The sequence below is a fragment of the Haliaeetus albicilla genome, chromosome 21 (genome assembly GCF_947461875.1).
Source record: "Haliaeetus albicilla chromosome 21, bHalAlb1.1, whole genome shotgun sequence".
In the NCBI taxonomy this organism is placed as follows: Eukaryota; Metazoa; Chordata; class Aves; order Accipitriformes; family Accipitridae; genus Haliaeetus; species Haliaeetus albicilla.
In genome coordinates this window covers 19,403,663-19,431,201 of record NC_091503.1, presented here as the reverse complement: position 1 = coordinate 19,431,201, position 27,539 = coordinate 19,403,663, and the positions used below count along the sequence as shown (strand labels likewise).

At 43.5% G+C, this 27,539-nt stretch overlaps 1 protein-coding gene across 16 annotated transcripts in view; it reads right to left on the bottom strand.

Moving 5' to 3' along the window:
- Window positions 1-27,539, bottom strand: part of ATXN1 (ataxin 1) — a 230,637-nt gene that overhangs the window by 60,790 nt on the left and 142,308 nt on the right. Inside the window, exon 6 of one of the 16 annotated variants that reach the window (XM_069809148.1) lies at window positions 2,749-2,855. The exons of the other annotated variants lie outside the window; for them this stretch is intronic. The gene's annotated coding sequence lies outside the window, so the exon portion shown is untranslated. The remainder of the gene's footprint in view (window positions 1-2,748; window positions 2,856-27,539) is intronic. 16 annotated transcript variants of the gene reach the window in all.

The window sequence follows — 27,539 nt, the reverse complement described above, 5'->3', positions numbered from 1 at the left end:
AAACATAGGCAATTTTTCTCCAAGCATCTTTCTGACTCCTTTATTCCTCTCTATGTTAAGCAACTTTCAGCTGAGAACAATGTCAGACTGACAGCTCTGGAGACCAAGGTATTTCAGGGAGAGGAGCCAAGCACAACTCCCCCCCCCATCAAAGCTGAAGGCGAGCTCTCTATCCTCTTTGCTGTACTGTAAGAAACTGCATCCTCTTTCAGTCTGCCTTAGTCATTGAAAAGTCCCTGTTCACCAAGCTGATGTGTTGGGCAGGTACAAGACCAAATCTGCCCACACAAATCCCTTTGAAGAACCAGGACTCAAATCCACGACCAAGAGCGATGAGTTATACTGGTGAAGGGGTTGCTCTCCACTTCTATACAGTCCCATACCTCCACAGATGATGAAGAGAGGCAGTCCCAGGCAATGTGCTTGTGCAGGAAGGTTTTGGCAGAGAGCTGCAGGGAGCCTGGAAATACAAACTCCTCTGCTGCTGGCCAGGGCCAGGTGGAGCATTCCTAGCCGTCAGTCCCAGCAGTCACGCCAGCAGAAGGTCCCTGGCTGAATCATGGCCACACAGCCAAGACAGTGGGTGAGAATGAGCACCTCGGTTCCTCTGGGGAGGGAAAGACTCTCTGTTTAGCCCCCAATGGGGGAAAAATCGGGATCTTGGCCTTCCAGTTCTGCTGTCAGCAGTGCTGAACGCCACAATCTTCATCTGAATTTTTAGGGAGAAGGTGGCACTAAAGGAGTGAGAATGGCAGCGGTAATGGGAAGGTACCACCCAGAAACCCTCCAAACCCATTCTTACCAGTTAAATGATTTCTCCACCTGAGAAACTAGTTTCACTGAGCAAACCAAAGTATTGCTATACTCTAAAACATTCACTCGTTCAGAGACAAACAGGCTGGCTTATGAAGAGAAAGTTAAGCATGTGCCACAGAAATCTTGTACCATGCCCTCTGTAATGGCTGCCAAGGAAGGCAGCACTGCAGTTGAGTCATTAGGTTAAAATTAGTTCACCAAAGGATGGGGGAGACAGGCACTTCGTAGGTTATTCTGTCATGGTTTAACCCCAGGCAGCAACTAAGCACCATGCAGCTACTCGCTCACTCCTCCCTGGTAGGATGTGGAAGAGAACTGGAAGAGTAAAAGTGAGGAAACTCGTGGGTTGAGATAAAGACAGTTTAATAGGTAAAGCAAAAGCCACACACGGAAGCAAAGCAAAATAAGGAATTCCTTCATCACCTCCCATGGGCGGGCAGGTGTTGAGCCCACCTCCAGGAAAGCAGGGCTCCATCGCACCTAACGGTGACTTGGGAAGACAAACGCCATCACTCCGAACATCCCCCCTTCCTTCTTCTTCCCCCAGCTTTATATACTGAGCAGGACGTTGTATGGTCTGGGATACCCCTTGGGTCAGTTGGGGTCAGCTGTCCCAACTGTGTCCCATCCCAACTCCTTGTGCCCCCCCAGCCTCCTCGCTGGTGGGGTGGGGTGAGAAGCAGAAAAGGCCTTGACGCTGTGTAAGCGCTGCTCAGCAGTAATGAAAACATCCCTGTATTATTAACACTGTTTTCAGCACAAATCCAAAACATAGCTCCATATTAGCTACTATGAAGAAAATTAACTGTACCCCAGCCAAAACTAGCATAATTCTTTTGACATCTAACTGTAATGACAGACAGGTCCATTTAAAAACTATCTCAGAATCTGAGTTTAGCAGGACTACTTACAGAAAAGCTCAATATAAGGAGGATCATATTTTCTGTTGAATTCTACTGGACTTAGCAGAAACATGGCTCCTGTTTCTATCCTTCTTTACCACTGCTGCAGTTCAGCTGCTTCTTGATTGTATTATGAATTTTAAAAGCAAATAAAAGGCAAAGAACACCTCACAAACATGGCAAAAAAAAAATCACTACTTTCCTCCCAGATCTGGAACATGGGCTTTAATTCAAAAGGTTCCCAATCATTTTTGAACCATTTTTGTTTTCTACAAGCATGCACTTAGGAAGATACAATGCTGTCTGAGAGATGACCCCGACTGCTCCTTTGAAACAGGCTTACAAACAATGAAAACAACAAAAGCACATTAACAAGCAGAAGCACAGTTCATTATTTGCAGGCATTACTCGGTGTCCGTAAACACTGATAAAAAAATGAGTAAATCAGGCAACCAAAGCCCAGTATGTTACGAAGTGGCAAAATAAACCTTTAAAACCTCAATTTTCAGGCCAAACCCTATTTTTAGGTTGTTGAAAGCAGCCAACTAGCCAGCAGCAGACTAAGATGTGCACGGTGACCAACTGCTACATTGGTTCGCTAACATCCATCACACAAATTGATTAAATATAGTCTGCATCAGTCATTTAATATTGGAGAAATGAAGCCATTGCAATAGAATATAGTTTGCAGGATCAATACTTTCTGCTAAGGAAATAAATGGTTCGACAACACCTTCACATATATTTTTCTCCTGTACCCCATCTGTGTTCTGGTACTTAGGTGGCAGCAGGAAATCGTTAACCTTGCTTTTCAGAGACTCTGAAAACTGTACAAAACCCAGCTGTGACATCTAACTCCGTATGAAGCCACACAAATCCTCTTCCCCACTCAGGGGGCTCTCAGAGAGAGAAAAACCAGTACTGAAACACCAGGCAGCTATAGATGCAGGATGCTGCCAGCCTGGTCCACACACCACAGCGGAGCTCTGCATCAGGAACACCATGCAGGAGTGTGTGTCCACTCCCCTACCTTTTCAACACAAAGCATCCGAGGATGCAATCTCTGCAAGCTTCATGTGAACAGCCATCTCAGCATCAGACTTTTCCCTCTCTCAAATTTCATAGCATGGACTTGACCTGAAGGAATTGAAAGGAAGGAGGCGACAGGTTTATCTCCTTAGATTATCCATTGAGCAGCAAAGAGAATACAGGATCAGCAGTCCAAAGCTCCGCCGCCACAGCAGTGTGGGGACGGGAAAGTAAACACTTCCTTTCCATGCCATTCTTTTAAAAGAGAACCTAGTGGTTCTGGTAGATATAGTGCCACAAATGTAAGTAATATAAAATGCTCTATAGGCTTATTGGAAAAAAAAAAAAAATAAAAAATCTCCCTAGTTTTCATCATACACATTGTAACTTTCTAGCCCTGCACTGGAAAGTTAGCTTTATGTCCAAAAAAACCCAAAGAAGAAACATAACTTTGGAGACCAAGCCCCTACATGAAAAGTGGAATTTAAGAACTTATGACTTGCTTGGATACAGCAGAAAAGTGAATGAGTAAAACAGGCCTGTTCTGCTCAGTCATTCTCACTTGTAATGGCTGTACACAGCTTGCCAACAGCTCTTCCTCAGCCTTCGAGAACAGCCCGATGAGCCTGTTCCAACTGAAGTCTAAAAAAGTTTATCACTAGGAGTTTTACAGTAAGGCAACTTCTGCTCTCTTTCGTTAAGGTTTCTTTTTTTTTTAACAAGTACAACAAGCGGAGACAGTTACAGGGCAGAAAACTGAACAGAGAGGGATTTTTGTGTTTCTGCAAGGAAATCCCTATTCAAATATATGCTAAAATACAGTGCTCTTAAAAATCCCTGCGTGATTTCCAGCCATTGTCAGTGTTGGTACCACTCACAGATAACACAGGGAGGAGAGAGGGATGCCTCAAAGGTGATGCTCGGACCCCTCCCCTACGCAGGACCTTTCCCGTGCCATATTCAGGAGCTCTGCCTTTGTTTGGTCTAGTTCAAATGGCTCAAGTGACGTGGCTTCCACCCCTTCCCGCTGGGGATTATTCCACAGTCTAACAGATCTTACTACCTGGAAGTGTTTCTGGATTTCAGCCTACATTTTCTGCGCTGAATTTTATCCCATTACTCCTAGTCATACCGCTCGGACCACCCAAAACAATTCTTTTCTAAACTCGGATATTTATACCTCTCAAGTGCAGGACTGGTAGTTTTAACATCACCCTGTTCCTTCACCCTCTTTCTTGTCTCATTCAGACAAACCGTACGTATTTAATTCTTAATCTTTCTTCTCTTCTCTAGTCCATTAATCACTTTTTGTTGCAGCTGTCTCAATTCCCTGCAATTTGCCAAAGTCTTTCTGGTAATGAAAGACCCACACACATATGAACTTTACATCTCCTAAAGCTCTGTCTGATAAAAGACACGGACTAATACGCACGCACACAGAAACACACCAGACGTTTTCCAAATACATTCTTTTTATAGAAAGAGCTTAGCTTCTTTCAGGCAGGAAGCAAAAGGCATTTGTCTTTTTAAGTCCCCTAACAGAGGTGGAAAAGTAACATGCTGTACTTTTTTTCAGATAAGAAACTGCCTGACTCCCAACTGTTTTCCACAACTGTTCGCTCTGCCTTGCAAAAGCAGTGTATTTATCGACGCCCTCCTCTTCCAGTTCTTTAATGAAGCTCACGTGGAAACTTCGCGTTCTGGTTTTCAGAAATCATTCAACGTGCCTTCAGAAACAGTTCAGTGAGCTCCTTAACAGAACCCTCTACCTGCCCCTCGCTCTCTCCTTTGTCTCCTTTTCACTATAAAAACAGGGGGACAGGTCACAGATGTGAACAGGGAAAGCCAATTTGACATTCCCCTTCCTTAGGATTTTAGAACCTCACATTGCTGATGAATGATAAAATAACACAAAGAAGGGAAAATTTCCTTTGGGAAAGGAATAGGAAAGAATAGGAAAAAAACAGGGGAAAAGAGCACATAGGACATCCAAATGCACTTTGAACATTCATTCACTGCAAGGCAGGGCAGAGGGAGAAAAGTCCTTGCAGGTTGATGCCATTTACCTGTAGGCAAGTTCTCTCCTCTAGCAAGACAGCTCTGAGTATCTAGCATTTTAGTCATTTTATTCCTTGCAAATGTCTAAGGCATTTTCTTAGCAACAGAGAGCTGCAAAAAACCCAAGCATGCTCAAACAATCACTGAAAACCTGATTATTTATTTCCCTTTTCTAGTCTATTTGTATGCTTACACTATCCAACACACATTTTTATTCACAAGTTAAAGAAGTCACCCAAAATTCTTCTTTACTCACTCGTTTCATACCAACAAAACATGTAGATACAAATATCCTGAGCATAAAGAGAAACTCTTAAAGTCTTTATGACATTATTTGTACCCTGAAGCGAGTCATAATTTGTATGCACCCTGCCAAGTACTTTCTGTCAAAGCTAAAGTAATTATTAGGAAGTATAAAAGCAGGTGTCACTTCTGGCAAGTTGTAAGATGGCTTTATATTCTCAGTTGCAATGGGATAAAAATGATCCCTAAAAAGAGCATAGCAGGCTATTACTTTACATCCAGTATACATGTGAAACATAACAGTTGCCGCCTGTACTTTTTTTCCTCTTTGGTATTTTAATTAAAGATTCAAGCTCCTAAAGACAAAAACCTAAAAATATGTGCGAAATCAATCCCACTTTGCATAATTTCTATTTAGTTTCATAACCAACTGTCAAGCCATCTGACCCTCATTTGCATGTGCTATAAGGCAGGCAGCCGAGCTCGCTTCCACCGCAGTGAGACACATACTCTGTCCCTGCTCACTCCTACGTACGAACCTCCAACTTCTCAGATGAATCTCTGCTACAGCACTTCAGGACAGAGGGGACAGTGATTGTTGTGATTACAAAGCCAAAACTTTTCCAGCTTGGGTGCCTAAATTTTAATGCCTAACCCCATCTTTAGGCATCTGAATAAGCTGCTAGTGTTTCAAAGGTGCTGGGCACCCAGCATCTCCTACTTGTTTCTGTCAAACTTGCCAAAAAGAACATCTGCTTTTAATTAATTCACTGAGAGCTGCAGGTATGCAGGACCTTTGAAAGCCATCCCACTTACTTCAGTCCCTAAATATAAATCCAGGTGCCTACCTCTAGGCAGTCAACTTTAGAAATGCTGAAAAAGAAAAAAATAGCATTATTAAATAAGTAAATATTAAAAAAACCCACATGCAGATATACTCAAGGCCTTTGGAGTCTTGTTCCATACTTGACATATGACGCGATGTAAAAGAAAGCAGATCTGGCTTTGTCAGAAAGTAGCATTTCATGCTGCAACTGGAGTATGCACATTGCTAATAATTAACGTAATTGTAACAAGGAAATGCATTCAGGGAAACATTCTTCAAAAGCTGCTGTTCTTCCTTGGATAAGCAACCAAGCAAACCAACCCCCCAAAGTGGCTGTATTTATGCTAAGAGTTTAGGGAAATTGCAAATTTACTAGTGTATTTATTATGCAAGTTTATTTTATTTTTTTTTTCATTCAGCCAGACACCCACATTCTTGACAGTGTAGAACTTGAAAAGATTTTTTTTTTTTATTGAAAAACTGCAAAGGGAAGAAAAATACAGGCTACCACCTGCCTCTGCAAATCTTTCGCGCGTGCATTTATGCTTCTGAGCACGAAGCAACTGACTATCCTGTAAAGAATAATACTCAAACACAGCAGCAATATTCCGCTCTACAATAAGGCACTGACTCAAAAGGCAACATGACAATGCATGTCTGCATGTATATAAAATGCTGTCCTGCATCAGGGACCAGGGATGCCATGCTGCAAGACCGAGAGGTGCTCTCCCCAGGGCTGACCAGAGAAGCTCCTGGCTCTGGAAAGGAGCTCTGCCCACCAGAGTCAATGGAGAGACTCACCGGTCCGGGGCTGCCCTATTTCTAACTGGGACTTGCCAGGTAAGTGCATGCATGTATGTGCATATGTTGTGAGCACGCAGGATCACGCCTATGCTTTGGATTAAAAAAAAATTGCACAAACCAGGCCTACAGCACACACACAACACGCACTTAGTTTGTACCTGCGTGGGGAAAAGGCTGGTATTGCCACACAGTTTCAGACACTGTACTGTGGCTCCAACTGAGCCACCAGAGACACAAAAACCTCAGAACAAAGAAAAAAAATATTAAAGTTATTCTTATTATTTTATTTTCTTAAAAAAAGCCTCAGACTCCAAGCGGCCAAATCTCTAGGCGAAGAGAAGGAGGAGAAGGAGGCAAAAGAAAAAGAAAATATGCCTGGAGAAATCCAGAAATATACTTACGGAAGTTCTACATAAGGGTCATGTAACAACAAGGGATAGGACAGTCGTCCACAAAGGCCTGGTTTCCACCAGGACCAGGACAGCGCATGGCCCTGCCCAGTCTGTAGCATCCCGGAGAAGCTGCAGTTTGCTTCACCAAGCGAGCTGTTACCCTTGCTGTCATTTCAAAACTGCTCCCACCGCAAGACTGCTGGCACAGCGACCACGTGGGCCACCACTTCCCTGCCACGCTGCATCCCCAGAGCTGGTGCTGCCCCAGGCCTTGGCATGCGAGCTCTCCACAGCCGGGGTGGCACTGGAGGTCTCGTCCTGTCGATCTTCAGTTTGCAAGTAAGTGCCGCGTCTCAGCTCTCACACGCGTCCCACTCATAGGCACGCAGGCGACCACCACCACCTCCTCGCTCACAGGAGCCCCAGCAGGCTGCGACCAAGCTCGCTTTGCAGCCGTGCCAAGGCAGGCTAATCCCTGCACCTGCTCCAGCGGCATGTTGAAAATGGGTTTTTAATCTTTGCAGACGGGCAGTTGTTCCACCCGCCCGTCAGCAGCAGCCACGTCTTGCTGCCACTCGCATCAAGGCAGGGAAGAAACGCTGGAGCTGCTGCCCAGCCGTCGCCACCGGGCGCAGCTGCAGGGAAACCTGACCTGGTGAAGCAGCCAAAGCCATCAAGCTCCCACAGCATACCAAGCAGACGCGCCTTCTGCTCTTCTTCACGCCGCATCTCGGTGCCTCTTGTGGTGCACGCGAGAATGGGAGCCAGGTACAAAGCTTATCTACCACGCTCCCTCTGCTCACTGCAACAGGATCTGTCTTGCACACCCGTCCTGCCCTTCCCACGGTGCGAGCGACCTGCCAGAAGGATGAAGGGGCTGCAGGGATGGTTTACGAGGAAGGGAGGCTGGTCTTCCCTTGACACACCAAGCAACTGCTTGACATGGTGCACGTGCGAGGGTTGTGCGTGGGAGGATGTCTGCCCAAGTGTAGACGGGGCAGGATCCATCTCACCACCAGGGATGCTTCCTTCCCTTACTTCAGTTTGGACCTACGGCTTCAGCTCTTACGCTTCGCAGGGACCGCAGTACAGCACAATCAGATACTCTGCAACCTTATCAAATAACTACTTTATGGACTTGCACACACACTGGGCAAAGCAACAAGAGCTGCAGATTGCCCGCCTCACTCAGGAGGCGGCATCTCCTCTGCCCTGGCTCGTCTCTTGCCACTGAGAGCCAGGTCAATCCTCCTTACAGACAGCTCTGCAGCCTGCGGCGCAGCTCTGTCCAGAGAAACCAGCCGAGGAGCGGGCAGTCCCCACCTGGGTGACTTTCGGAGGAGACAGCTGTGCTCTGGATTCACGTAGGAATGCTGAAGAGCAGCCACCTACCTGCACCCTGCTCCCACCATGGCTCCCCCGGGCTCCGGGAGCTGGCCGGAAACAACAACACTGCTTGTTTTTCCTTGACATTCCCAAACTGAGCTAAAAAAAAAAAAAAAGGCAGCAGAGCAATAGGAAGAAGCATGGAAGGCCATCGCATATTTATTTGTCATAAATTATGCTTGGGAGAGCATTAGGCGCAACAAGCCATCACTCATCAAAGCAGGTTTCTGCTGTGTGTCAGAGCGCTGCACTACACTTCATTAGGAGCATTAACTGGACACTGGCAGGAGACGGGTCTTTGCTGCTCCTCCTCTCCACCCCCATTCTGATTTCATCAAAACATTCTCCTCACATTGCTTTGGTTATCTCTTGGAAGGGGAAATATTTTTTTTAGATGCACAGGACAGTATGATACTTTAGGACTTAACAGGAAAGCCTCTACCCAAAACAAACGTGCTTTTGGTAAGAAACTTTGCTGCTAAATGCTTGGATGAAGCACATGAGACCAAACGTGTGTGTACCTCCTCAGTCCAACATCAGAGAGAAAACACATTGGTGATGGGATGTGCTAATGCAAAGCCGTGTGCTCTGGGTCCTGGCAGCATGGGCTCAGAGCGGCAGTTCCTGGTGCTGGCCTCTGAAGACCGGTCATTTTGTCTGGGAGGCAGCAGGACTCTGAAAAATTATTGCACATTATTCCCAAATGGTTTCCTCGATAGAAAGTCTGCACACCACGTGATGAAACCAGCAAACGTTTCTACAATTGTCCCACTAACGGGCTGTTACCGGGAGGATGTGTTGCTCCCCTGAGACCAGGCTGATGGCAAAAGCGTGGATACGCAGGGCTGGGCTGTGCCACTAAAAGGAGACAGCACTTGGGTTTGATTTACCTTAGGGAAAGTGCTCTCAAACAAGGTTTGGGATAGAAATAGGGCTGCATTTCGTAGGTGGAGAGGCGGCAACCCTTTAGGAAGAAGCGTTGATACCTGCAACTGAAATAAACTCAGCGATAAGCTGGTGAGGCTGATCTGAAAGCCTCAACACCTAAAGCGCAGACACCTAAGTGCGCTCTTCTGGGTGCTTCTGCAAGCGCTCCTGCCCCAGCTTCTCACGCCACAGGCTTGTGTCGCACAGCCCTACAACCAAAACACATGTGTTTTGTGCTACAGTATCCTGTCACGCAGGGACAGCCGAGAGAAACACTGTTTGCAGGGAGACTGAGGAACATCGCTTGTCTTCCTTCTGGTGCCAATAGGAAACACCAGAGAGCTGCCGACAGAACAAGGACATCGCCCTCACCGAGGGTATTCTGAAGGGCACGTGCAAAAAAATCACAGGCGCAACCCTATTTTCCCTGCACCTTACTACCCCGAAAACACTCAGAGCAGCCGCTTTGAAGGGGCTAATCCACCCACTGCAGTATTTCTGGTAATGACTCACAAAATCCCACACAATTCTGATACCATTTTCTTGATAAAACCAGCTACCAAAATGAAACTATACATTTGGTGCTTGAAAAAAAAAAAAGGAGGAAGAAAAAAAAAAAAGACAAAACGCTACTAGTTGTTATGAGTAGCTAAGCGGTGGAACATGAAACCAACAGCCAGTGTGCAGTGCGAGAACAAAGCTGCTGGCTGCGCGCAGGCCCTCTGCAGACAGGGCTTTGAAAGATGGGCTCTTCAGCCTGCCACCAAGAATTTGCTTTCTTGTATGTTGCGACTTACACAGATGTTCGCATAATTTCTTGCATATGGACGGCAAAAGGAGCATTCATTTCAAGAATGACGTGATTGTCTGTGTGGTAAGGATAAGAAGGGAAAACTTTCAACATGTATCCAATGATACAGCTAAATGAGAAGCCAAACTGTTCCCAAATGCACTCAAAGGACTTCTCATGAAGTCAATGACAAAATTCAGATGAGACTTCATAGAACTCTTTCTTCCTCTCATTTGAAAAGCCGAATTAAATTACACTCAGGCATCTTACAATGAGATTCAGGAGCACAAAACATATCAGAGCATCACAGTGTTCACTCACCACTGCAAAACATTAACTAAACTTGCTCTGAAAAATGTTTTGACTACTTATAGAGAAGCCAAGAGAAAAAAAAACCAAGATGCTTGCTGCGCTGTTAGTTTGGTTGTTTTTTTTTTTTTTGGCAGACTTCATTTGAAAGCAGCCAAACTCCTGCTTCTGTAAGGCAAACTAACAGAGCACTGGGTGTGCTGAGGTCACAGGAAAAGAGTACTTAAGCTTGTGCTTAAATTCAGGACAGCCTTATACCAGGTGCTTGGTCCAAAACCTACTGAACTCCTGCTTAAGCCCTGCCATAAGGAGAGATGCTTCCCTCAAGCTGCTCTTGAGCAGTCCTTGTAGGACTCCAGCCCAATGCAGGTTAGCAGCTGACATTTCATTCACTTCAAGGGATGCAGGATCATGGCATGGGAAATGAAAACACCCAGTGCTTCTTTCAGGTGTCCAGCGCCCCACAGGATGGAGCTCTCACACAGCACCGATGAACTGGGAAGCGATGCTGGAGCGAATTCACCCTTGCGACAAGTAAAGCATATATAGAAATTTTTATTTGGTCCATTTTCACAGCGGAAAAGATAACAAATTTGTGTTCAAATAGCTGGCTGGAAGGAACATGCAGCATGTGAAGGCCAATGCAAAAAAATTCCAATTAATTTGATTTATTGTTATTTGGGTTTTTTTTCAATTTAACATACTAAATAAATTCCTGAAATGAAACAAAACTTGTATGAGGAGAAAAGCAGGTAAGGTCATTTCAGAGGTACTTTCCAGCAATGCTTAAAAAGCATACGTGTTTCTCCAATCTGAAACAGACTGCAAATGGCTCTGAGAGTTCGTTTGCACATCGTCCTCTCTAGAATTGCATTATTATCACCAGAAACCTCAACTATGCTCCCACCTTCCTTCTCAGCTGGGCAAAACAACAGGTCTTAAGAGCTGCCATTGGTTTAATGAACTCAAAGGCTGTGAAACTGCACTGTCAGCTGCTTGTAACATGTTGCCCTCCCCTGTACATTGCTCTAATGATCTGAGCACCCAGCGCACAAGAACTCTACATCACCTCCTCGTCCGCATGTTTTCTAAACCAAAGAGTAACAAAGAAAAAAGTTAAGACAGCAAAAGGGAGTCACTTTGGAAAGTTGAGCAGCACCAAACAAAACTGCTAACCTTCTTTTGGCAAGGCGAAAGATTTGTATAACACCTCCTACTAAATGTATTTACTCTTAAAAATCGATTTCCTCTGTCACTATTTATTGCTGCACGTTGCTCAGTGGTTCTCAGAAACTGCATGGAAAATCACAACTTTACGCTTGTTAAATTGACCCTACAGGGCCATACCACCAGTGCATACATCATCCCAAGAGGCAAGCCTGCCAAAGTCATGCTGTGCATATCATCACTAAACCCAAGACAAAATGCAAATTTGGCTGTATCATAGCTGATTTGCATAGCTTTCCATTGGTTTTGTACAACCTTTTTACAAAATGCCAATTTACTTCACTTTCCTACAGCTTATTACCAGTGTGAGGTACTTAACAGCTTTTATGCAAGGCAGATTTAGTAGTTAAAACATTAAGAGACATAATTAAATGCCTTTTGGAAATAGAACATAGCCTTCGACATGACGACATAAGGCACAGGACTTTGGGACACAGAAACGTTAATGCCCCTTTGCAAAGGCGCAGAGCCCTCTCTCTCACGTGCTTGAGAGCTGCACAGCTTTTTCTGTTTTTTATCTGATCTGCAAAAGCAGAAATATTTGCTTGCAAACTATGAAGGGCCTGAATCCAGTTACTGAGTACACATTTCACTCACATTGATATCAGAATGGACGGCTGCCAGTTTCGTGTCTTGGCTGGCGTTCAAACACACTGATTGCTGAGCCTCCTTGGATTCGGAGTTCATGATTTAAAAAAAAAAAGAGAAAGAAAAAAATCCCCAAACATGAAACAAAAAACCCTCCACAAACATTTCTGAGATGCTACTGGGCTAATTTTCCCCCCTCTCCTCTTTTGTAAGATCAGTCTCTGGAAGCAAACACCTGCAAGGAGCACCCTCTGTCAAGACAAGCAGCTAGGGAGTTTCGACTTTATCTCCAAAGCTATGATACAATGAATATTAGATCTTTCCTAGCCGAGCAATTTTCACATGCGTACCAGGGGACAGACCTCATTCAAGTCAGCAACAGAGGAAAAGATCTGTTTACACTTCTATATCTTACCTTGAAAAAAAAAAGGAGGAAAAAAAAAAGAGAAAGAAAAGCTTGAAATGTTCTGAGACTTATGTCACAGCCAGGTAACAGGGAATGGAAAGGCTGTTTGCCTTACAGAGAACTATTTTTCCCTTCTTTTTTCTTCGCTACTTACTACCAAAATCCACCAGGTTGCAAGGCAAGCCAAGAGCTCCTCGATGCCCCCCTGCTCCCAAACACCTCATCTCCGAGTGTGTTACTTGACGCGGCTGGCGCGCTGTGTGAGCCCTGCTTTCTCTGGCATGACAGCAGACACTGTAGATCAGGCCACTTAGACATTTCAATTGAACTTGACAGGTGTTTGTTAATAGGCTCTACAATACATTTGGGAAGGGCTGCCTGGAATTGTAAAAGGGTTCATTACGACAGTGTAATAAGCCCGATGCAGACAGTTCGGTGCATTATTTTCTAAGGCTGTAAAGGTAAGCGATCAAAATCTGAACCGTATGGCAATACACATATAACGTATAACTAACACAATTAATGGCAAACTCATTCATATAGTATCTGTATGACTGGACCTGATCTCGCCAGGTCAGTCTGGGAACCTCTCTGCTCCTTGCAGGATCAGTCCTCCATGTATTGCCATAATTCACAGAAATCAGGTATATCTATTCAGTGATAACTGCTTGGGATAATTATTAGAAAATTCAATTTATGCTAATTTGCCTGAGGGGAGGGGAGCATAAAATTAACTTGACACATTTATTTAACTTTTTACAGTAGTATTATTATTTAAAATTTATGACAGCATTGTGCCCAGAGGCCCCAGTCAGGATCAGGATCCCGCTGTGCTCGGCATCCCACCGCGTGTGCGTGAACGTCCTCCCAGCGTAATTTCGAGGCAAAGGCCCCATCCCTGCAAACGGTTACGCAAGTGCTTGCCCCAAAAACTGGGAGCAAGGCCACGGAAATTAAAAGCGCATTACTCTTGCTAAGTGAAGCAGGTGCATTAAGCCACCACATCCTACCATGCACTGGCAGCCCACACCAAAAAGGCTCTTATTTTGGAAGAAAGTGACAGTGGAGTCACTTTTGTTTTTACCATTAAACACATAGACACAAATATCCCCTCCTATCTACTGCTGCCCTTTCTTGCTTCTATCTTATAAACAGGACTATCATCCAGTCAATGAAAAAAATCATGTGTGGGGTGAAAGGCCCCAGAAAAGAGAAAAGATACGTGTAACTGATTAGGGGAATTGTCAAGATCTCACCTTTTAGTTCAGATGCACAATGTGTAACAACACAATTTTTCCTTGCAGTGAACTTTTAAGGATATTTGCCTGAGAAAAGTAGCTAGATGTTCCACCTGCCTTCATTTCTGGACATACAAACACCAACCTTGAAAAGTCACCATTTGGACGATCATAACCACTCATCATCCTTGAGTAAGTTGGCCTTTTTATTTATATTCAAGAATGCTTAACCTCATTAAACTGTACTGGTCAGACAATATTATCAATATTATCATAATAATCAATATGCTATCATTATTTTAACTGAAACAGATTAAAATATTTTACAATATTTAATCAGAAGTAGGGAAAATGGGAGCTTTTCTGAGTTAGGGCCTTAAAATTAAACTCTTCAGAGTAGTGGCTGTACTGACATGAGGTGTGCAAAAGAGTGAAGAAGGAATTGCTGAAAGAGGGAATGGTGCCTCCAGAAGTCATCAGAAGACGGTCAGAATTAGGAGAATATTAGGATTAGAAGACCATCTCTTCCTCTGGCTCTTTGATGGTGTTTTAGAAACGAGCCATCCATACCATATGCTCTTTGTATTTGCTGGGGCTAAAGGGCACCACACAAAAGTCAGCGTGGTCTAACCTTCAAGGCGCTTCAGAGGCTTCTCAGCTCAGAGGCAGGGGAGATGTTAGCAACACACTCCACTCCCCAATCTTCCCCACACCCCAAAAGAGATGAGATTAGCCCATACAAGCAGAGAAAAAATGGAAACATCAGAAATATATTCACCTGAGTGGGCCGTCCTAACAACCTCATTTCAGCACAGCATTTCAGGAGGGGTGAAGGCTGGCAAACTCACCTTTAAGGCTGCTCCTCCACAGCTAACTTGCCTCTCTGTTCCCAAACACCACAAAGACCTTGGAGCAGATTTAAACTCCAAACTCACACACCGGTGTAGCGGGTGGAGTAAGGATTTTTCTAGAACTGCAGGGTTTTATTTCAAAACGTAAGTTTGGTTAATGTGTCTTCTGCTATCCTTCTACTTTCCTCTGCTTCTCTTTTCCTCTACTTCACTTTCTGCTGCAGTTCACTGGAGCTGTTTCAAAGTTCCATTAAATATGTCAAGCTCTTTACACACAACTGCAACCTTATAGCACAAAGCTAAAAGGAGGCAGATGAAAGAAAAAGAAACCATCGTTTAGCCACACACAAATTCTGTACATTTTGCGTATCACTCCTAACATGGACCGGCAGCCCACACCAAAAATACTTCTGTTTGGGAAGAAAGTGACATTTGAGTCACTTCTGTTTTTATCATTAGGTACAAAGACATCAAACATCACCTCCTGCCTAATGCTTCCTTTTCTTGCTTCTATCTTATGAACAGAGCACACATTTCTGTGCTCCTTTAGAGCACTGACTACTTGACTCAGCACTGTGACATCTTTCGGTGTGTGCAGATCATTCCATAACTGATGGAGCATGGAAGATGCCACTCATGGCTCTGCTGAGCTGCCATCCTGGCAGGTATGTGGTACCACTCTGGCCTTGAATACCAGAAAGGTACATAAGGAACAGATCTACGAAATGCTGTTTCTGCTGCCAGCAGAAAGCACCGGCTTTGTTTGCTGCTACCCATTCCCCTTTCACACTACCATTTTCTGCTGAAGAAGAGGTACCTGAACTCTGCTGGCTTTTGCCCTGTGGGCCACACTTTGCCCATGCTAGTCCCGTGAGTGAAACAGCTTTGGTTAGATTATGCAGTGAGATGAACATCTTGGAAGGGGGAATTTAGTCCTTTTAACCTTTTACTCCTTCTAATGGTTGGCTCCATTCTTTTCAAATCCCAAAATAACAACAACATCCATTCTCTAACAACAGGCCTTTATCAGTTTTTTTTTTCTAAAAAAAAAGGAAGGAAAAAAAAAAAGAAATCAAACTAACCTGCTTACTTCAAAGTCATGCTCTCATAATTTTAGCTGGCACATCATGAACAAAATGGTCTAGAACTAACCTCAAACAGTCATCTGGAGAAAAACAACATATTTTCCCATGTCATCACCACTATAGCACATACTAACCACAACTATTCAGCCTGTCAATTTTCAGCTTATATTATGATAACTTTACCTAAAAGCATTTTGTGGTTCAAAAACAGCAAGTGCAATGCCAAGGAAACATTTGCTGAACTGATGAGCATGGCAGCGCTGGTGTGAGGAATATGCTTTCTGCAGAACGGGAAGCACAGTAAAACGAGATTTCACTGGGGACAACGGCCTTCTCAGAAATTCCCCAAAACACTGCTTCAGGTAGGCTTAATCCCACAGTCTAATCACAGTGGGTTGTGAAGGAGGAGGCTTAGTTTTGTCCTCGGGTGGTGAATTTTCCACAAAAATCTCCAAGAACTGTGATGAATGGGAAAAGGAACACATGGATCTTTTTTTACTTTCATTAGCATCTCCACTTCCACACACAGGAAGGTTTTTCACGTTCACTAAGCATTTAAGAGAGGTAAAAAAGTAGAGGTTCATGGGAGTCAGGACAGACAACTATATGAGAGGCACAAAAGCAATACACTTTAAAAGGACTTTAGCAAATACACTTTTAGCCATGCAATCCCCATGATTCACAAGGAAGCAAGCATTATACAGTCTTCAATTACTTTCCTCATTTTAAGGAAAGGCAAAGGACAAAGGCAAACTCCTCATTAATGAAGGACTGTGGTTCGAATTCTATACTAAAAACCCCTCGACTTGACAATCGTACGCCCACACTCAGGCTTCAAAAATATTCTCATGCTACCATGCTGCCTGTGTCACCACTCCAGAAGCAAACAAGAAGTCACTGCATCACTCCCCAGTGATCTGGGGCAAGGAAAGGATGGTCACGACTGCAAGAACTTCAGCTGGATGCTTCGTTAGGGACAGCAAACCAAGCAAAAAAACCTAAACCAAACGAAAACAAACAAAACTTCCTTGAGAAACCTATGAAAACACACTGCAACCTATGGTATTACTCTCTTCTTTGTACTGATTTGCCCCAAGTTGGGCCACAGTGGCACCATGCAGGTTTCCATAATAAATTAATTGGTAGCTTTGCTTTTGGGCTGCAAGACCAGTCTGAGCCACTTTGCTTTGACTGTACCTTCCCTGCCCCTTCTCCTCAGCAGCACTGTGACTTCCTAAGGTGCAGCTTAGACACATCAGGGCAGCTTTACTCCTAGGGATGAATGGGAATGCATCTCTGCTTCTTGGTTTTGGTGGGAGACACACTGAAGGTGATGCACTCTCCCTGAGGACAGATGATTTCAATACTGGCTGGACTTTAAATAAGCCTCCTTTAAAGGGCTGCTCTGAAGCCAGGCGTTGTTCACTCCTCCTCACATTTTAGGAACACACATCCTTCCTAATTCATATGTGTCCTCTCTGGACAGATCTTCTGCCCTGAAGGAAGAAGAAACTGGTAAGAAACAGGCAAGGATGAGAAAAATGGGTAGGAGCCCTGCAACTGAGCTTGCATTTATTTCAAAAGTGAGTGGTTATCCAACTGCAGTGCCCCACACCCAGGACTTACAGTCTGAGACACAAGTTTGAGCAGATCTTCCATGATCTCATGGTGAGTCTGAGATAGACCACATCCAGCACTCACAAAACACACAGCTGCGTTCCTCCATTGCTCTGACAGCGATTTATGTCAATGAAATGTACTGCTGCCAATATGCACTGAGCTCCCACTGCGGATGCCAAAGCTGTGCTCTACACAAAGCCAGGACTGTGTGGTGCCCAAGCACAGCTTGCTATTAGCTGTATTTTCCCTCCATCTCATGGAAGCTTTCAGGGAGCCACTAGGAGAAAAGCAGTAGCATTACAAGTTGTGTCCAACCCCTCAATAAACTAACCTCAATTTTTTTATGCAAGTATTGCAACTCAGCAGTTCTACTATGGGATCCCAGAAAGCATGAGACTTTCTTAATTTAGCAAGAGCAACTGCATACTATGTCAGCTACTGAAAATCTCAGTGTACAGCAGAAAATGTTTTGAGTCAACAGACTGAAAACCAAGGCTGCTGGATTTTTGTTTGACTTTACAGCATGTTTGATGTTTTCAAGATGAGACTTAAGGAGATGTAGTATCAGATTTGAAATCTTACTTCTCTGTTGAATCTTTCATTATTTTCAGACTGTGCAATATGTTTTAGTTTGATTTTATTTTTTTTTAAATATAAAAAACATGTTTCACAGCTGAGGCTTTATCATGTTCACAGTACCTAAACGTGTACCTAACTTTAAATCAGTGAAGCCAATTGAAATCAAAGGGATAAGGGGGTGTTAAAAAGCTAAGTGTGCCCTGAAGTGCTATCCTGAACAGGAATTAGACTTAAGTATGTGATTAGGTGTCCCTAAAATAAGTCTTCCTTGTCGAATAACAAGCACAGATCACAATATACCTTGTGTATCAAAGGGCAGAAAAAGCTACATGTCTTGAGGAGAAAGACTGAGCAAAGAAGAACTGGAAGCCTCTGGGCATAAGATGGAATTGTTTTATTAGAAGGAAGATTAACACATAGAGGCCAAGGATAAAGTTGAAACTCAAAAGCAATATGAGTCAGGGAAGTTGTTCCAGATGGCAGAGCCATGTGGGATGTGACTCCACCATTTACTGTGGAAATAAAAAGGAAGAAATGAAAACTTAGTGTTGAGAGAGCATATAGGACTGACAGGATAATAAGAAAGAACTGAGAGCAGTAGAAGGATATTAAAGGCAGAGTGATGAAATGAGGCCTTCAGAAATTTTGAAATGCAGCAACACCACTTCAATCAGCCAGTACAAAAAAGGCTCAGTCACTTTGCTTCAGATAAACCTGAACATCTCAAAGTTTCAGTGCCTGTCCAGAGCACATTCCCTCCCCTTTGGGCTTTGATATATCACGTGGACAGCTTCTCAGGAGCATCTCCCCTGTACTGAAGGGACTGATGATTTGCAGTATCCCACTACTGCTGCTTCCACCCCTGCTGGTATGTCCAACATCATAAATGAATAAGACAGAATTATGTCCGATGGTGTCTTGGGCAACTTAAGGCTAATGGGAAATTTTTTAAAGTGAAAATTAAGCTGAATGTAAGTCTTATTACAACTCCTTAAGGGAAGTGGAGGAAGCCACAAGGTCTGGACACTGGGAACTTAATAGGGCAAAACACTGAAAAATGCATTGCAGGGAGCTGTCCCATCTTGTGAGGAAAATGGACATGGCATGATCTACATAAATAGGTCTTCTGAACCTCCTACTTCAATGCAAACAGGAGGAACATGAAAATAAACCAAAAAGAATGATGAAGTATGAGCTAATAGACAGAGATCTGAAATTACTCTAGTCGAATTCCCTTCGATTCAAAGATAGGATTTTCAGCCAGAAGTTAGAGGTGATCTTCCTGGACTAGTTAGTCCATTCACTGCACAACAGCCCAGGCTACCATCCGCAAAATGACTGCAAAGGTAGGTTGATTTGGCAGCCAATGTACACACTCTCCAAAACCTCCATTCTCCTCCATGCACACATACACATGCACATTATGACCTCTTTGGTTTGGAGAGTCTTTTTATTACCATTTATGTATTCAAATGCCTAGCCAAAATGGGCTTTGACCGAGGCCTACAAACCTAATGCCGTAATAGTAATAATAACAAGTTTGATATGAGAGATTCTTATTAAAACAGCAGAGAAGTACACATCACACATATAAATAATCCCTGAAAAATAATTTCAGAGACACGTCTGATCTTGACTTTCTGTACTGAAGGCCTAACCTAACCTAAAGTCTATGAAGTCAATAAAAAGACTCAGAGACTTCAAAGCTGACTTTGGGCTACAGTATTTTTCCATGACTGATGCTTTCCAGTCATGTTCCTTCCATTTCAAAGCAACTGAACTTTAAACCTACTTAAAGTAACACAGTTGAAAACAACTGACCTGAAGGTAGTTCAAGAGTCTTGGTCTTCACATAATTATCTTCGTAGAATTCACGGAGCCTGTAGTCAGCTGGCTACTTGTTTACCTGTCCTTTCTTCCCAGTGAAAGGATGCTTACATAAATATCCCTTTTCAAAAAACAAATTCCATTTGCAAATCTCTTCTCTCTTTCAAAGTATAAACTTGTTCTTCCAAGACACAAGATGAATCTGATTGCTTTAAACTATCTTGGCTTTATCTGCGTGTGTAAATGAGACATCTAACTGCTACAGCCACGTACATCAGCATGCCAGACACAAAGTAGTGCTAAAAAGCAGGCTGCAACTCTTGCATATCTTTCACGCTTATTCTTTCAGCCTTGAGGATGTTTTCTTGGTTAGTCAACTTTAAATCTATCTACTGTATACATAGTACTATTTAAAAACAGCACTCAAGTGTACAAGATAAACATGTGCCCCCACTGAGTTACTAAACACAAGATAAGAAGTTTGCATCCCTCTGATAATTAGCACTACCATGTAGCTGCCTTCAATGTACAGAGCAACACAAAACCAGAGAGCTGTGCCAAGTATGTAAGAGGCCCTGTGCACCAAAAGGCCAGCACTCTGGAGGCACAAACAGAGCTTTGCAAGGGAAAAATTCAGCAGTCACTAAAAACAGGGCCTGCCAGGCATTAAATGTGTATAATGAGGACAAAGAGAGAATTTCTTCATGAGAACAGGAAGGCTCTCCCACTTGGGATACATGGGTAGAAGCCCCACAGTTAGAGGGAAAGAAGGAAGCTCTAAATTTGCATTTACTGCAGAAGTAAAACGTGAGCAGCGTGGAGGGGAAGCAGCACAAGAGTTTTGCCAAAGGTGCCAGGAAAGATTCAGAGCTCCTTGCAGCAGAGGAACTCAGCTCTGCACAGAAGAGGAGTGAAAACATCCCAGGAATATGAGGAACGTATGTTCAGAGCAGGCAGAAACAAAACCACCACCAGGATTTCAAACTGCAAATTCAATCAGAGCCCTTCTAGTAACACATCCCATTCTACTGAAGAACAGAGAGAGCAGGATTCGTGCTCCGTGTTTCTGCCACCCCTCCATATTCATCTGTCTCTGCACCATCTTCCCTCCGGCACCCTCCAACAGCCCAGCCTTGCTCCGCATCCTGCCACACTGGCCTGGACCCTGGGCAAGGGCTGCCACGGCCCGCTGGATGCAGTGGTGGGTCCCAGTGTCAGCCACCACCAAAGACAGTTATAGCAAGGGCAGAGCTTGGCGGCCTCTTCCCCCTTGGTGTCAGCACTAACTCATGCCTCTCACCTCCCCTACCTGCTGAGTTCAGCAACAACAAAAATATCTGTAGGAATTTAATTGCCTTTGAGATTCCTACTTCCTGCCAGATTTGGTGGGAATTAGCCAAGACACTCAAGTGTTATGGGAGGGGGGGAATGAGGATGGACAAGCAGACAGACAGACATCACCACCACCACCACACACACCTCACTTCCTTGGAATCCAGGCTACAAACACTCAGGCTCTGGAGCAGAAATACTCATGAAAACATTTCATAATGCTTTACCAAGGAGTGATATCAGTATCATTATCTCCATTTTATGGCTGCAGCACTGACTGGTCACGACACGCCTCAAGTCACCCATCAGATAGCTTTTCCATCTGGCTCTGCCACTACTTCTCCTGACTGGAAGTCAGTGACCTACCAGTAGAGTCATCCCAAACTGAAGGCTGCACGAGAGGGAAGGGCTGCAGGAGTTAATATGTGAATATCTCAACAGCGGCTAGTCTCTTTGCAGACAGGAAGGAAAGGGAAGAATTTTAAAGGTACAACAAAACCCAAGAAATGCAATTCTCCTTCCAAAAGGCAACATCTGCCTCCACTAGGTTCAGTGGACTAGGTGTTGTAGATGCATTTCATGAAAAGGCAGCATAGGACAAGACTGACTGCAACCAGCATACACCACAGAGGTGACTGCTTAAATTAAGAAACAAGCCAGAACCAAACCAGAAACCCAAAGAAGTCTGAGCAAGGGAGAAGGTGGAATCTGAACTCCAGCTTTCTGATAGGGCATCTTCTCAAACTCCTGGGGGACCCACTCTAAGAAACTCGTAATGTTACCACTGCACTTCAAATTTAGCCATGCTTAGCACTATTCAGCCAAACCTTACCAAGGCTAAATTTTTACCATTTTCCTTTGTTCCCTTCACATGTGAAAGGATAAAGTAATTGGTAATCAGACAGGAATCATTTAAATTATTCCTTATTTATTAAAACAATGCAATTTCTCTTGTCTTATCTGTTAGGTTTCAAATTTTGCATACCAGAATTCTCACCAAGGGAAGAATATTCCTATCATTGCCAGTTGAATCTAAAAAAAATTAGAAAATAAGAAGACAGGAATTATTTAATTTACTTTTTAATGCAAGAAATGTTATAAAAGAGCAGCGTGAATTGCCATTTTATTTCTTTAATTGCATATCCTCCTCTGTATCTCCTCCTTTCTTATTGTTTTCAGGTAAAGATCAAGGATACAATTTCTCCCCTGCTCCACCATAAAACAGAAGGCAAGTAATGAGCTCAGCAAGACTTGACCTCTGCCATCAGCGTCCTACCTGCTGTCAGCCTGTTCAACATCAGCAGGGTAGAAACGCCTCAGACTGGATACCGCAAGCTCTCCCACACTGCTGCTATTACTAGTCTCAAGACTGATGGTCCACACAGATAATTACATTTGTAGTGACAAACACTGCTTGAGATGAAAGTTTTTGCAGTGTTTGTTTTGAGCTGCTGCATAGCTACCACTACAAGTTACTGCATATTAATGCAATGTCAAAAAAAGTACCATGTAGCAATGTCAAGACACAGCATTGCCCTCATTTTGTGACTTCCTTCATCAAGGTACCAAATTCTCCTTCACGGTACACCTTTGAACTACATTAAAATAAATCAAGTGAAAGGATGCTATCAGAAAGGAAAGACTTTCAAGAATGCAGTGGTTTGATACATGGGAATGGTTCCCCAAATGAGTGCTCCTCTCACTCTGCTGCAAGCATGACCATACCGTCTGCTCTGATCAGGCAGGTAGGCTGGATGAGAGCCACGTGTAGCATCTTCAAGGGTCAACTACTGTTTAGATAAGGCACTGGTCTGACTAAGAGCCATGAGAAAGCCTCCTACAGTCTCTGTTCCATTAAGACAGTTTACAGACAAACAATCATCAATCTGCAACTCCTCGTCCCCCACACCATCTTTGCCAAAACAAAAATGGAAAGACAAAAAAACCCCACAGAACCAAAGAGATGCTTTAATATGACAAATCTTTTCTATACCCGATCACTTGGATTTTCCAGCACAATACAGGCACTGAGGATGAACTCATGTGAGTGCAATTTCAGTTTCAGCTACACCGATACCATACCAGCTTTGCACAACCATAATCAGATAGTTTGCCTTGCTCTTTGCAACATTTTGAAGTCCTGAAGGAACGTTTAAAAAGAAATGCCTTCATTGAGCTTAAATGCATTATGCCATAAGCCTTAAAATACCAACTGTAACTCAATTAAGGACCATTTATCCTGCTCCCATTTGCTTTCCTGAAGAAGCAATCACCGCTGCTTTACACATTACCTTTAGCACCAGTCTCATCAGACAACAGGCTTTGTGTTGGCATGGTGGTTTCCCTCTCTGACCACGTATAAACACCATTCCCTACTGCTTCAAGGCTCCAGCCCTGACACGCCAGACAGCCTTAAGAGCATGTACAGGTCAACAAGCAGGCTCAGGGCTCAAGTTTGTAACAGAAAAAACAGCTACTACAGGCCTATGGGGGCCACAGGGTGCAAATGCTGGGATTCATCCCCTGCCACTAGCTGTCCAGTGCTCTTTCATCTGTCGCTCTCCACTTTCAATCCCAATGCAGTTGTTGCAGTGAACAAAGCTCTTCCTGCTCTTTCAAACCATTTTTATGCACTTAATGGGTACAAATCTGGGAGGAACTGGGAACTGCCAGTCCCAATCTGACCAAAGAGCAACATTAAATCTGCAATACTGATTGAGTTGTCCTGTTAAGGTGTTCCTGGCAAGATCTTATTAGGCAGCTCGAGTGAAACCAGTAACTAATAGTCATAATTTAAAACTGATTACATACCTGCATTACAGTGAAAAGTTATCTACTTATTGTTTTCATGTGTGGTTTATACAAAACAGACTTCCTCTAGAAAATGCGGAGTACAGCTCAGTCTGAATCTAGCCTGTCTTATACATGCTCCAGGGGTGCAGAGCCAGCACACATCCCTTCACAAGAGCAAAACACATCCTTCTAGTACTAGACACACTAAGCCAGTGTTCACACACTGATCTGCTAATAAGCAGACCCGGGAATTCCAGAACACAAGATTTATATTTATTACTATTTTACATTACCACAGAATGTGCCAAGTTCAGGCACTTTAAATTATGAGAGCTGCTATTGCACATTCCCTTATCAGTCTTTCACACAACTGCATTACTGAAGCATCCTGATAAAAATGTCTAAAATGTCTGCTATGTTTTAAAACAGCAAACTCTTCCTTCTCAGCTCTGACCCAGCCATTTCAGTCAACAAAGCTCCTTCTACTCTTTCAAAACAATTTCTACTCACTTAATGGTTGCGATCATACTGACTGTCTGGGAAACTGCTACTCCCAAAAATAATACAGCACAGCTATTTATTCATGGTACTGGCTTGACGTGATATTTTGAAGACTACCATGTCGCAATATGGAATGAAACATGGACATCCATCTTTTGACAAGAGATCTAACTATCACACTTCAGGCTTCATACGCAGAACATTAACGCACCTTTTAAATGAAGAAAATCAGGAAACTGTGCAACTAAAACAAACAACTTGCCAAAACCAGCATACGTTTTTACACTTGCTTTTACATTCCCAGGCTCACTAAGATCAATGTATATATAGATAGGCATGTGTGTATACATATGCATTTACTCTCAACTGCATTTCTCAGGAATGTGCCAGTCAGAGGAAGAACAGTCAGGAGTGTAAAAAGCCATTTCTACTATAACGAGCAAAAATAGTTTTATTTGTTGTCATTTTGGGGTTGTCGGGGGTTTTTTTATTGTTTCTTCTAAAAACCTGTCTTCTGTAAGCTCAGCCAATGCCTTTGAAACAGCATTTGATAGCAAACTTACCTATATTGCAATAGTTACAGCTCCAATTGAATGTTAAAACACCATATTATAAAAGTCATCTACCTCTCCACTCACTTCACTCTGCAAGAATCCCACTTGGGAAGGAAGAAGAAGGGAGAAGTGGAATGGGGAAAGCACAGCTAATTAGTGAGGTTTCACAATCTAATTCAACCTGCCAACCCATTTTTCTGCCAGTCCTGCACACATAAATAGGATGAAAAGCAGAAAGTCCAAGTTCTTCACATTTTTATTCCTCAGTCTCACCATTTCTGATTGTCTGCCTGGGTACTTGTGTCCCCTCACCCCTCCCTCTCCCTTGAAGCTCCAGACCACCACCTCCAGAACCAGGGAAGTCATTCACATGCAACAAAACAAAGAGGACAGAAGGCACTTAGGAGCACATGTTTTTCTGAGAGCAAGGCAGCTACGGGCAGTTAGTTGTTCAAGATCTTCCCTAACACTTAGTACCCTTACTGTGGTCCCAGCAAGCCACCCAAGGCTGAGTGATTCTTGACAGCACATCCAATAAAACTCCAGGAAATACCTGTGCTGCACAGCCACATGGCACAGATTCACGGGCTTGTGCTGAGTGGGCTCAGACATTTATAGGGTACACTGCAGGGCAAGGCTGTACAGACACACTTGTTTGACTCTCACCAGTGTCAGGCAGCACCCTGCTCAGTCTAATTAGCATAATCAGAGAAGATGTAAGGGGAGAAGCAGGGCTAATTAACCTGAGCAAAGCACCTTGTCAGCTTGGGAATCTCTGCACGGGACTTGGATGCACAAATACGCGTACCCATCGTGACTGAGCCTTTCTTACTCCCTGCAGTCTGCAGGTATTTCGTTATACCCAAGAACTACTTACTGCTGAAGCAACATGCCTTGTCATCTCAGAGAAGAGTTGGGGGACTCCTCAGTTCTTAACGCTGCTTTTTTGAAGCGAAGAACCACAGGGGTCTTACAGATCGATGCATGATGCTTTCTCCCATTGCATGTGCGTAGGCAGGTAACTCAACAGTCTTCCTTTGCATAATCTTTTTTGAGAGAGGAAGACCCTATTATGTTTGTCATGTATTTGTTTCTTCTATTTCCTTGTATAGCTTTCTAGGTAGCTGAAGAGAAGGAGAAGAAGAACACAGTGCTAACAATAGTTTCACTACTTCACTGTACCCTCCCCATCTCAAAATACTCTCCAGATGGAAGGAGTTTATTTGTAAGTAGGCAAGCAGAAGGCTGACTGAAGAAAAGTGATAATTACATTAGAATAATAACAACAAGAAAACCCAGAGCTAATGAAGACTGCCTGCTTCATTTAATTTGAGAAGAGACTTCACCCTATAACGAAGACATATAAAGCTCTGCAGCTCACTCACCCTTTCTACAAATGTCATCAGGAGCAGTAAGACTGCTCCCTAAGCCAAACCCCTTCAGTTGAACTGGTTTGACTGGTCAATGGTAACAAGAAGGAAATGCTTGTACTTACATCTCCTTGACCTCTCTGCAGGCTATCCCTCAGGTTGAATAAAGATAGTTATACAAACATTTTAATGGATCTAGTAAAAGTAAAAAAAAGAATCCTGGTAATTCTCACTGTGAATCTAACGGACGTGTCTTTACTCAGAAACAAGTTACGAGGACCTTCCCACCTCAAACAGCAGCAGTACGTAACACAGACTGAATGACAGAGAGACATTATTTTGCCTTTTTTCCCCCATAAGAAGCTGATTCTTTAACAAAGTCACTTGCAGTGCATAGTTTTACAAGAAAACAAACAACCAACACTCCTTTCCAAAAATGTAAAATAGACCCAAAGCACTTTAACTGTGAACATGAAAAGTGTTAGCTCCTCCAGTGCTCTTCCTGTTGCTCCACCGAGTGTCAAACTCACTTTTACTTCATCAGAGCTTCATGTTACCTGAGGTTTCTTTTTGTGATCTATTTGCATCAGAAATGCTAAATCAAGCTGTTGAGAAGAAAGGTTTTATCTGCCAGAGACAAACTCCTGGCAGCTGAAGCCTTAAAGCACAATTTGCCCACTGCCTCCATTGCAGACACCTCTCCATTGTAAGGAATCTCCATAGCTCTGGTCACAAATGCCCACCCATCAGGGAAGCCAAACCACATTTTGCTCAGCTTCTTTCAACTGGCACAGCTTTTGTAATGCTTTAGCAGGATTCACTGCAGTCCAAACACTGAAAGTGAGACAAAGGGAATTTATAAATCACCACCCCAACTCTGACTGAAGGTTGCCTGGCACAGAAACCCACAAATAACCTTCCTCTCCTCATCTAATGCAGCCCTCACTCCCCAGATTTCTTCTATTACTAGTGCAATAACTTGGTAATAACTTGCACTAGTGCAATAAACTTCATCTGCCATAGTGGGGAGGGTTTTTCCATTATTTAAAAAGCTGCCAGGAAAACCCATTAGAAATAAATAAAGGA